The 8,954-nt window shown below is 46.5% G+C and overlaps 1 protein-coding gene across 1 annotated transcript in view; it reads right to left on the reverse strand.

Moving 5' to 3' along the window:
• The window catches only part of SYTL2 (synaptotagmin like 2), a 194,809-nt gene extending 190,227 nt beyond the window's left edge, over window positions 1-4,582 (reverse strand). Inside the window, exon 1 of the mRNA XM_063950649.1 lies at window positions 4,300-4,582. The gene's annotated coding sequence lies outside the window, so the exon portion shown is untranslated. The remainder of the gene's footprint in view (window positions 1-4,299) is intronic.
• Between the last annotated feature and the right edge of the window lie 4,372 nt (window positions 4,583-8,954).

Raw genomic sequence — 8,954 nt, forward strand, 5'->3', positions numbered from 1 at the left:
TTGAATGTGTATATCTCCGATTTATTTTTTCCTCCAAGATTGTAACAGCTGCATAATGAGGGTAAGGTGCAATCAGGGAGATTGCTGGTCTATTCAGGGAGTTAGGCTCTGGCCACACAGTGGCCAAGCGGGTCCCGCTGAACGAGACACGCTTGGCCGGGAGGGGGGGGGGGGTTCGTGTGCACACGGATCCTGTTCTGCGGGATACCGCAGAACAGGATCAGTCAGTGACACACGGGATTTCATTGAACACAGTGCGGTACAGCCACACTGTGTGAACACTTACACTGAAATGTATGTATTCACAATGAAATCCTGTCATCCTGCCGTCCAGCCCAACCGCAGCATGCTGCGGTTGGATCCAGCGGCGGTGGGACTGCTGTACGTGTGGGCGCCTGCATAGGCGCCCATGTGCATTCTCCTTGCGGCCAAGGGGGCTTACCCGCTATGTATGGCCCTACACTTAGAGAGATTGCTACAATTTCAGCGAGTCTCCTGCAGAATGCAGGAGGCTAGGCAACTATGGTTTGTACTTTCTCTCTCTCCAAGCTTTGATAAATCTCCCCCACTATCATTATGACTCTGCCTACCACAACTCGCTCCCTGCTTGTCACAAAAAGCATCTACGTCCATCACATAATCACCTAAGGAGTTCTGGAAACAAAAAATAGTTACAGCCTTGACATAATGAGGGACCCACCCTGCAGAGCAGCACGGAGAATGTGCTGCGTAGTGCTACACTGTAAAATGGATGTTACACCATAAGGGCCATTAGAACCCGATTACCACCTGAGTGCTCAGCTTACAGAGCAGTCCTGACTTGGCTGTCTGTGTCCCTTTAAGTCACCATCAGCTTTTTGTTAAGTGTTACATATAAGGTAAAATATTTCCATGCAACACTTCAGGGCGCTAATCCCTGTACATGTTGTTCTACAAATGTAAACATTACATGCTAGTAATTACTCGATACGTCAAATAAAACATCACCACAGGAGAACAATGGGAACTACAGTATAGCTGGCGGAAGATCGGGAAGTCTGCTTTTTGTTTTGTCTTCAGAATTTGCACTTCGGAACTTGTCAGATTAAAATAATTTTGCCACAAGATAAAATTGATTTTAATAGTACATATTTTACTCAGTTACCTATAAAACAAAGAGGATTATAGCAGGATGGTACCATGTTGGCTACAGAGATTTTAGGAACAGATATGTACAATGGGACATTCTGCAAACATTTTGGCAGAAATACAAGATCTGTGTACAATAGGAATATAAACAAGTCATCATCAGGAAACCAACCTGTAAAATACGGTTTTGTGACAATTATTACTTTGTTCTAGATGCTAGAGCAGGCATTCCCAACCTCGGTCCTCAAGGCACACTTAATCCCCATACACACTAAATGACTCCCAGACTACGCCAATTTTGGCGGCGGCGGGGACTTGGTGGGGTGCCGGCATCGGCAACTGCATACATACTTGCCGGTGCCAGCGAAGAAGGTAGTGACGGCAATGGGGGACACGCCCATGCTGCGCTGTTGTTAATGAGGGAGGTGTCATTAACGACATTGAGTGTACACACTACACAAGATTGTAAAAGATCTCGCTTCGATTGGCCCTTCTGAGCGAGATCGTTTACTTTCTCGGCTAGTGTGTATGGGCCTCAACAGTCCAGGTTTTAGGTATGTCCATGGCTCAGCATAGATGGGTAAATTAAATTGATTGAGGTTCTAATTATATCACCTGTGGGCAAGCATGGATATACTTAAAACCTGCACCGTTGAGGTGCCTCAAGGGACCGCATTTGGGAACCTCTGCTCTAGAGCATAGGTTCTCAAACTCAGTCCTCAGGACCCCAAACAGTTCATGTTTTCCAGATTTCCTCACAGAATTGCAAGTGAAATAATTAGCTCCACCTATGGATCTTTTAATGCGGGTCAGTGAGTAATGAGGAATCCTGTGCTCCTTCTGGGTGACCAGGAAAACATGAGCTATTTGGGGTCCTGAGGACTGAGTTTGAGAACCTGTGCTCTGAGGACCAAGCTTAAGAACTCCGGTATTCTAGAGATTTCCTAAGAAGGATATATTGCACAAGATATGTTTGTAGCCCAAGGCACCCTTAGTTCCTGAGAATTCACTCCACCCTCTATGAACACACTCCAAGGAAGTTGTGACCTGTGGTAGGTCCCCGCACCTTATGGAGGTCTCCTACTGTGCTACATCTTCTGATTTCCTTACAACATATGACCACAATTTTCACACGTGCTTTATCTGTAAGAAAAAAATAATATTGGGGTCCACAATATAGGGTGCTAGGCTGTTTAGAGTTCACAAATCTGTTTTTCAAAATTGATTGTTCACAACCAATGAGTAAACCAATTAATCAGATTTTAACAATTTCACAACATTAATATTTTTCAATTTTATATATTAGTAAAAAGGAGTTAAATAAGAGGAACTATTAACTGTAAATTCATTGCAAAGTGGATTTATAGACATAAGGGGGGAATACAATTGTTTTGTGGGCGCCCAAACATAATGGGTGCCCATCGGAGCAATTAAATTGCCCCCCATTGGATGCGCATGTGTGCAGATTCATGTTGTGCTGCTAATACCCTTTAATGTTTTTGTTTGGGCACTGAAACTCCCGTTTGAGTGTCCAAACCACTGAGTTTTTGCACATTTCAGCTCGCCACCTCTGGAGGCTGCAAGCGCTCCCGAATGAATCAACAATTGAATTGCTCTGGTGGCAGGGGGGGGGGGGAATCGAATTCCCCCCCATAGAGTCTGATTCAGAAATGGCCGCAACTGCGTCTGTTGCCATGGCTGCTAGTATATGCGAATGCTATTATCAACCCTTCCCCTGTTGTACATGTGTGCATCGAAATGTGCAAGGATTGAAACGCCCACTTCCGGCGGCTCTGCAAGCAGCAATACCGCCGGTTTTCTTTAGACGCCCCCATTGGTGCACCAATCGCTCACACTATCCACACTTGCACCAGCCCTATGGCAGCTGCTGTTTCACCATCTCATTCTGGCTTCCTATGGCTGTGGCTATTCGTCTGGAAACGCAGCCACCTGCATCGGCACGGACAGTTTTGGCGAGCATTTCTAGCCATCTCCCAGTCACCGTCCATCACTTTTCCCTCAGCATTTCTGATACCGCCTGAATCAATCACAACAGCACCTTCGTGCATACACTCTGTGTAATGTATGCATCGTGGGGGATTTCAGGCAGTTGCTAAGAAAATATATTTAAAAAAAAAACACTCAACTACGTGAAAATCGTCATTGCAAAGCAGATCCACTATGCTGGCAAATGGCAGATAGACGTCTCTCCTCTTCACCTTCCCAATAGCACTATAAATTAGAAAACACATACCAGAGCACTGTACAGACCACAAGAAGCCACGGTTGTATAACAATTATTGCATATAACATTCAGCTCCTGCACACCCATATAGTGTGCCCACCACAGACCTGATAATACATCATATCTAATATTACCAATGATGAATACAAGATCTATGTGTCATTACTGCAATAACATTAATGATGCATATTCCCGCTTATAACAAGGCTCTGTTACACAACCAGACGCTGACCAGTGAACAGCAAAAGCTACTAGCTGCGTGATCAGTGACCCAACAACAACATCATCAATAAGACCGTGTATAATGTACGGGGGTTCCCTCATTCCCAACCTTCATATTCGCAATAGGCAGAATCCTGCCCAGGTGAGCTGTAATGACAGGACATACCAGCACATGCTCCCATGGGGGGTGGGGGGGAATACAATGTATAGTCCTCACAACCTGTGCTTCCTGATCCCAAGTGGGGACTCCGAGCCTGTCCTGTTTATCAACTAGGCAATATGCAGTATATGGTGAACGGTTTAAACAGGGAGCAGTCTCTGAACAATAAAAAATTAAATTATTATTATTATTATTATGTTAAATAGCACCAGCATACTCCATTGTGCTTTTCAATATCACACTGAGGGTCAAATTTAAACATTAAATGCAAAAACTATTATCAAGTGAGAAACTTAAAACAAACTTAATAAATTTGCAAGAAACCAATGAAGAGGCTCAAACCCATTCCTCTTACCATCACCATTATATAACACAGAGTTTCTCTTTGGACTGGTTACAGTACACAACAGCAGTATCCCACTCTCCTAATTGTAATGACAGAGCAGTAAAAGTTGGGAGTCAGGAGTACAGCCAGCCTGCAAGAGGCTCCCAGAGAATGCAGACTTCTGCTTGCTATGCAATGAAGGTGAGAGACAGCACTTACTGCAGGTAATGTGATCTCCCAGGGCTCCTCCGCTCCCCACCTCAGGTCGGGAATAAGACCATTCAGATGCTGGAAGCTGGTGGTTAATTGCTTAATTTGCTATTGCTGCAGCAGTGACCCAGGCTGGGAGCTCAGTCCACTCACTCGCTCCCCTGCTCTCTCTGCACAGGGAATGGGCGGATAATGGAGTATAAAACTCCCTGCCAATAGGAGTCCTGTGTGTGACTAATAAATCCTACTGCACCCTCCGTTCTCTGCCCTTCCCCTATGTTACCCCCAGGCCTGCTAAAGTGAAATACCTGGCTGCAGTAGTATTGCCCTGCAGAGGTGTGCAACGAGGAGGAATGCTGTGTACTGGCTGTACCTGCTGGATGGGTTTATTATGACTTGTGCAGAGTGTATGTCAGAGGCTGGCCAGCTGCAGGGGGACTACAAATCCCAGCATGCCCTGCAGCAGGCTAACTCTATTTAATGAGTGCTGTGAGCTAATGCTGACATTATCTCGGTCATGTTAAGAGGCACAGATCAACTTTATATTAGCCCTTTCAGAGGGATGCATTGTAGTTTACAATTAAATCCCCAGTATTCACTAGTTGCAGATTGTTAACAGAAGTCTCTTCAGCGGGATCGGTATGAAATACCTCCAATCAAAATCCTGACGTTCATAATCCCGACACCAATTGACCAATGGTCAAAATCCCGACATGGACAAAATACCAACATTTAAAATACCGACAAGGTCAAAATACCGACATGTAAAATGCCGACAGGTCAAAATACCGACATGCTGTTTTTGTTGTGTGTGTTTTTCTGTAGGTCGACATAAGTCAACATGGACACCATATAAAGTGTACCGCGTCCCCTCGCATGGCTCGCTGCGCTCGGCACACTATTCTATTCCCCCTCCAGGTCCACACTGGGATGGTAAAGTATGAACAAGTCGGTTTTAATGAAAAAAAACATGAAAAACTCATGTTGGTATTTTGACCTGTCAGCATTTTACATGTCGGTATTTTGACCTTGGGGTATATTTACTAATATTCGTGTTTTTGCCGTTTTTAAGGGTGTTTGAACTCGAATGGTATCTGGTGCATTTTACTGCAACTTTTTGAATCCTGATACGGTCAGTTACTAAGCTGCCGAGTTTTGCACATTCGTTTTTTCCGATGTCGATGTGATTCGTAATGTCAGGCAGAGTTTTACGGGAGTGATGAGTAAAACACTGCCTGACAAAACACAAGGAATCCCGGCCGGATCTGTGAGATCCGTGCAGGGCTTCATTGTGTGCCTTAAAAAAGTGTTTAAAGTGTTAAAAAATCAGAAAAAAATTGCGTGGGGTCCCCCCTCCTAAGCATAACCAGCCTCGGGCTCTTTGAGTCGGTCCTGGTTGACAAAATATGGGGGGAAAATTGACAGGGGTTCCCCCATATTTGAACAACCAGCACCGGGCTCTGCGCCTGGTCCTGGTGCAAAAAATACGGGGGACAAAAAGCGTAGGGGTCCCCCGTATTTTTTGAACCAGCACCGGGCTCCACTAGTCAGAGAGCTAATGCCACAACCGGGGGACACTTTTATATAGGTCCCTGCGGCCCTGGCATTAAATCACTAACTAGTCACCCCTGGCCGGGGTACCCTGGAGGAGTGGGACCCCTTAAATCAAGGGGTCCCCCCCTCCAGCCACCCAAGGGCCAGGGGTGAAGCCCGAGGCTGTCCCCCCCATCCAAGGGCGGCGGATGGGGGGTTGATAGCCTTGTGAAAAAATAAGAATATTGTTTATTGTAGCAGTACTACAAGTCCCAGCAAGCCTCCCCTGCAAGCTGGTACTTGGAGAACCACAAGTACCAGCATGCGGTGGAAAAACGGGCCCGCTGGTACCTGTAGTAGTGCTACTACAAAAAAAATATCCAACAAAAAACAGGACACACACACCGTGACAGTAAAACTTTATTACATACATGCACACCTTCATACACACATACTTACCTATGTTCACACAAGGCTCGGTCCACTTCTCCATGTAAAATCCACGGGGTACCTGTGACAAAAATTATACTCACATAATCCAGTGTAGCAAGTGTCCTCTTTATAATCCACGTACTTGGCAAAAAAACAAACCGGAAACCCGAACCACGCACTGAAAGGGGTCCCATGTTTACACATGGGACCCCTTTCCCCGACTGGCGGGACCCCCCGTGACTCCTGTCAAAGAGGGTCCCTTCAGCCAATCAGGGAGCGCCACGTCGTGGCACTCTCCTGATTGGCTGTGCGCTCCTGAGCTGTCAGTCAGGCTGCGCACTGAAGATTTAATGTAGCGCATAGGCGCTACATTGTATCCAATGGTGGGAACTTTGCAGTCAGCGGTTGAGGTTACTCGCGGTCAACCGCTGACCGCAACGTTCCCACCATTGTATACAATGTAGCGCCTATGCGCTACATTGAATCTTCAGTGCGCAGCCTGACTGACAGCTCAGGAGCGCACAGCCAACCAGGAGAGTGCCACGACGTGGCGCTCCCTGATTGGCTGAAGGGACCCTCTTTGACAGGAGTCACGGGGGATCCCGCCAGTCGGGTAAAGGGGTCCATGTGTAAACATGGGACCCCTTTCAGTGCGTGGTTCGGGTTTCCGGTTTGTTTTTTTGCCAAGTACGTGGATTATAAAGAGGACACTTGCTACACTGGATTATGTGAGTATAATTTTTGTCACAGGTACCCCGTGGATTCTACATGGAGAAGTGGACCGAGCCTCGTGTGAACATAGGTAAGTATGTGTGTATGAAGGTGTGCATGTATGTAATAAAGTTTTACTGTCACAGTGTGTGTCCTGTTTTTTGTTGGGTATTTTTTTTGTAGTAGTACTACAGGTACCAGCGGGCCCGTTTTTCCACCGCATGCTGGTACTTGTGGTTCTCCAAGTACCAGCTTGCGGGGGAGGCTTGCTGGGACTTGTAGTACTGCTACAATAAACAATATTCTCTTTTTTTTCACAAGGCTATCAGCCCCCCATCCGCCGCCCTTGGATGGGGGGGACAGCCTCGGGCTTCACCCCTGGCCCTTGGGTGGCTGGAGGGGGGGGACCCCTTGATTTAAGGGGTCCCCATTCCTCCAGGGTACCTTGGGCAGGGGTGACTCGTTAGTGATTTAATGCCAGGGCCGCAGGGACCTATATAAAAGTGTCCCCCGGCTGTGGCATTATCTCTCTGACTAGTGGAGCCCGGTGCTGGTTCAAAAAATACGGGGGACCCCTACGCTTTTTGTCCCCCATATTTTTTGCACCAGGACCAGGCGCAGAGCCCGGTGCTGGTTGTTTAAATATGGGGGATCCCCTGTCAAATTTTTCCCCATATTTTTACAACCAGGACCAGCTCAAAGAGCCCGAGGCTGGTTATGCTTAGGAGGGGGGACCCCACGCAATTTTTTCTTTCAGTTTTTACAGTAAACAGACCCTTTCCCATAGATAACCATGCACAGATCTCACTGATCCGTGGTTATCCAAACTCGCCTGGAAAAAGCAGGTCTATTTTTTTGCTGCTTTTTTTAACGAATCGCAAAAAAATACACCCGCACTTGAGCATTCAGAGACTAACACCCAAATACGAATGAATAGTGAATACCCGTATTGTATGAAATAACAGCCGCGTTTGACCGATGGTCTATTCATTCGTATTTTTGAACTTTGCCGTTAAAACCATTACGAATAGACCAGACACTGCCGAGATTTGTGCTTAGTGAATTCACGTGTTGGGACTTAGAAAAAAAAACACAAATCGGTCAAACTCGGATTATTAGTATATATAGGCCCTTGTCTGTAATTTTAATGTCGGTATTTTGTCCATGTCGGGATTATGACCTTGTCGGGATTTTGACCATCGGTTAATTGGTGTCGGGATTTTGATTGGAGGTAAACTGACTGCATCCCTCTTCAGCACCCTTTAAAGAAGGTCTATTTATTAACATTATTTTTACTAAAATACTGTGAAAAAAGGTGTTTTCTGTTTTCACACCCTTTTCACATTATTTTAGTATCACTGAATGTATTAAAGGGTATTTGGAGCAGTTTTCATGAAAAACTGCTCCAAACCCTTTAATTTACTTTTGTTTAGTAAGCCACATCGCATTCCCCATACTTATAATGGGAAATGCGATCTGACCAGATTTACTAAAAAAAAAAAAAAGTGAAAAAATCCTGCAGTTGTGTCCTGTGATAATCTCGTCAGCTCAGGCTGGCGAGTCACAGGGCAGCACTGCGATAAGCACCCTTTTGCCCAGCTTTCTCTGCCCCTGGCGGGGACCGGGCTCCAGTGGTCAGCTCTGTGTGTCCATCGAACACACAAGCTGATCAATGTGTAAAAAAAAAAAAAGTAAACAAGACAAACACCATACTCATCTGTCCAGGGAGCCGGTGTCCACTGCTCCGGTGAGCTCTGACAGGCGCCGGGTCCCCCATGTGCTGCAATGTGACCCTGGTGCAGTAAAGTGACGCTGCAAAACGGCAGCGCACATGACAGCACCGGTGGTCACAGCGCAGGAGAAGGACCCGGCGCCCGGCAGCCTCCTGAAGCAGCGCGGACCGGCTCGCTGGACATATAGGTATATTATCCTGTTAGGGGGGTCCGCGGTGCGCAGGGGTAGTCGCGATGTGGGGGGGTCGACCGGTT

The sequence above is a fragment of the Pseudophryne corroboree genome, chromosome 2, assembly GCF_028390025.1.
Source record: "Pseudophryne corroboree isolate aPseCor3 chromosome 2, aPseCor3.hap2, whole genome shotgun sequence".
NCBI lineage: Eukaryota > Metazoa > Chordata > Amphibia > Anura > Myobatrachidae > Pseudophryne > Pseudophryne corroboree.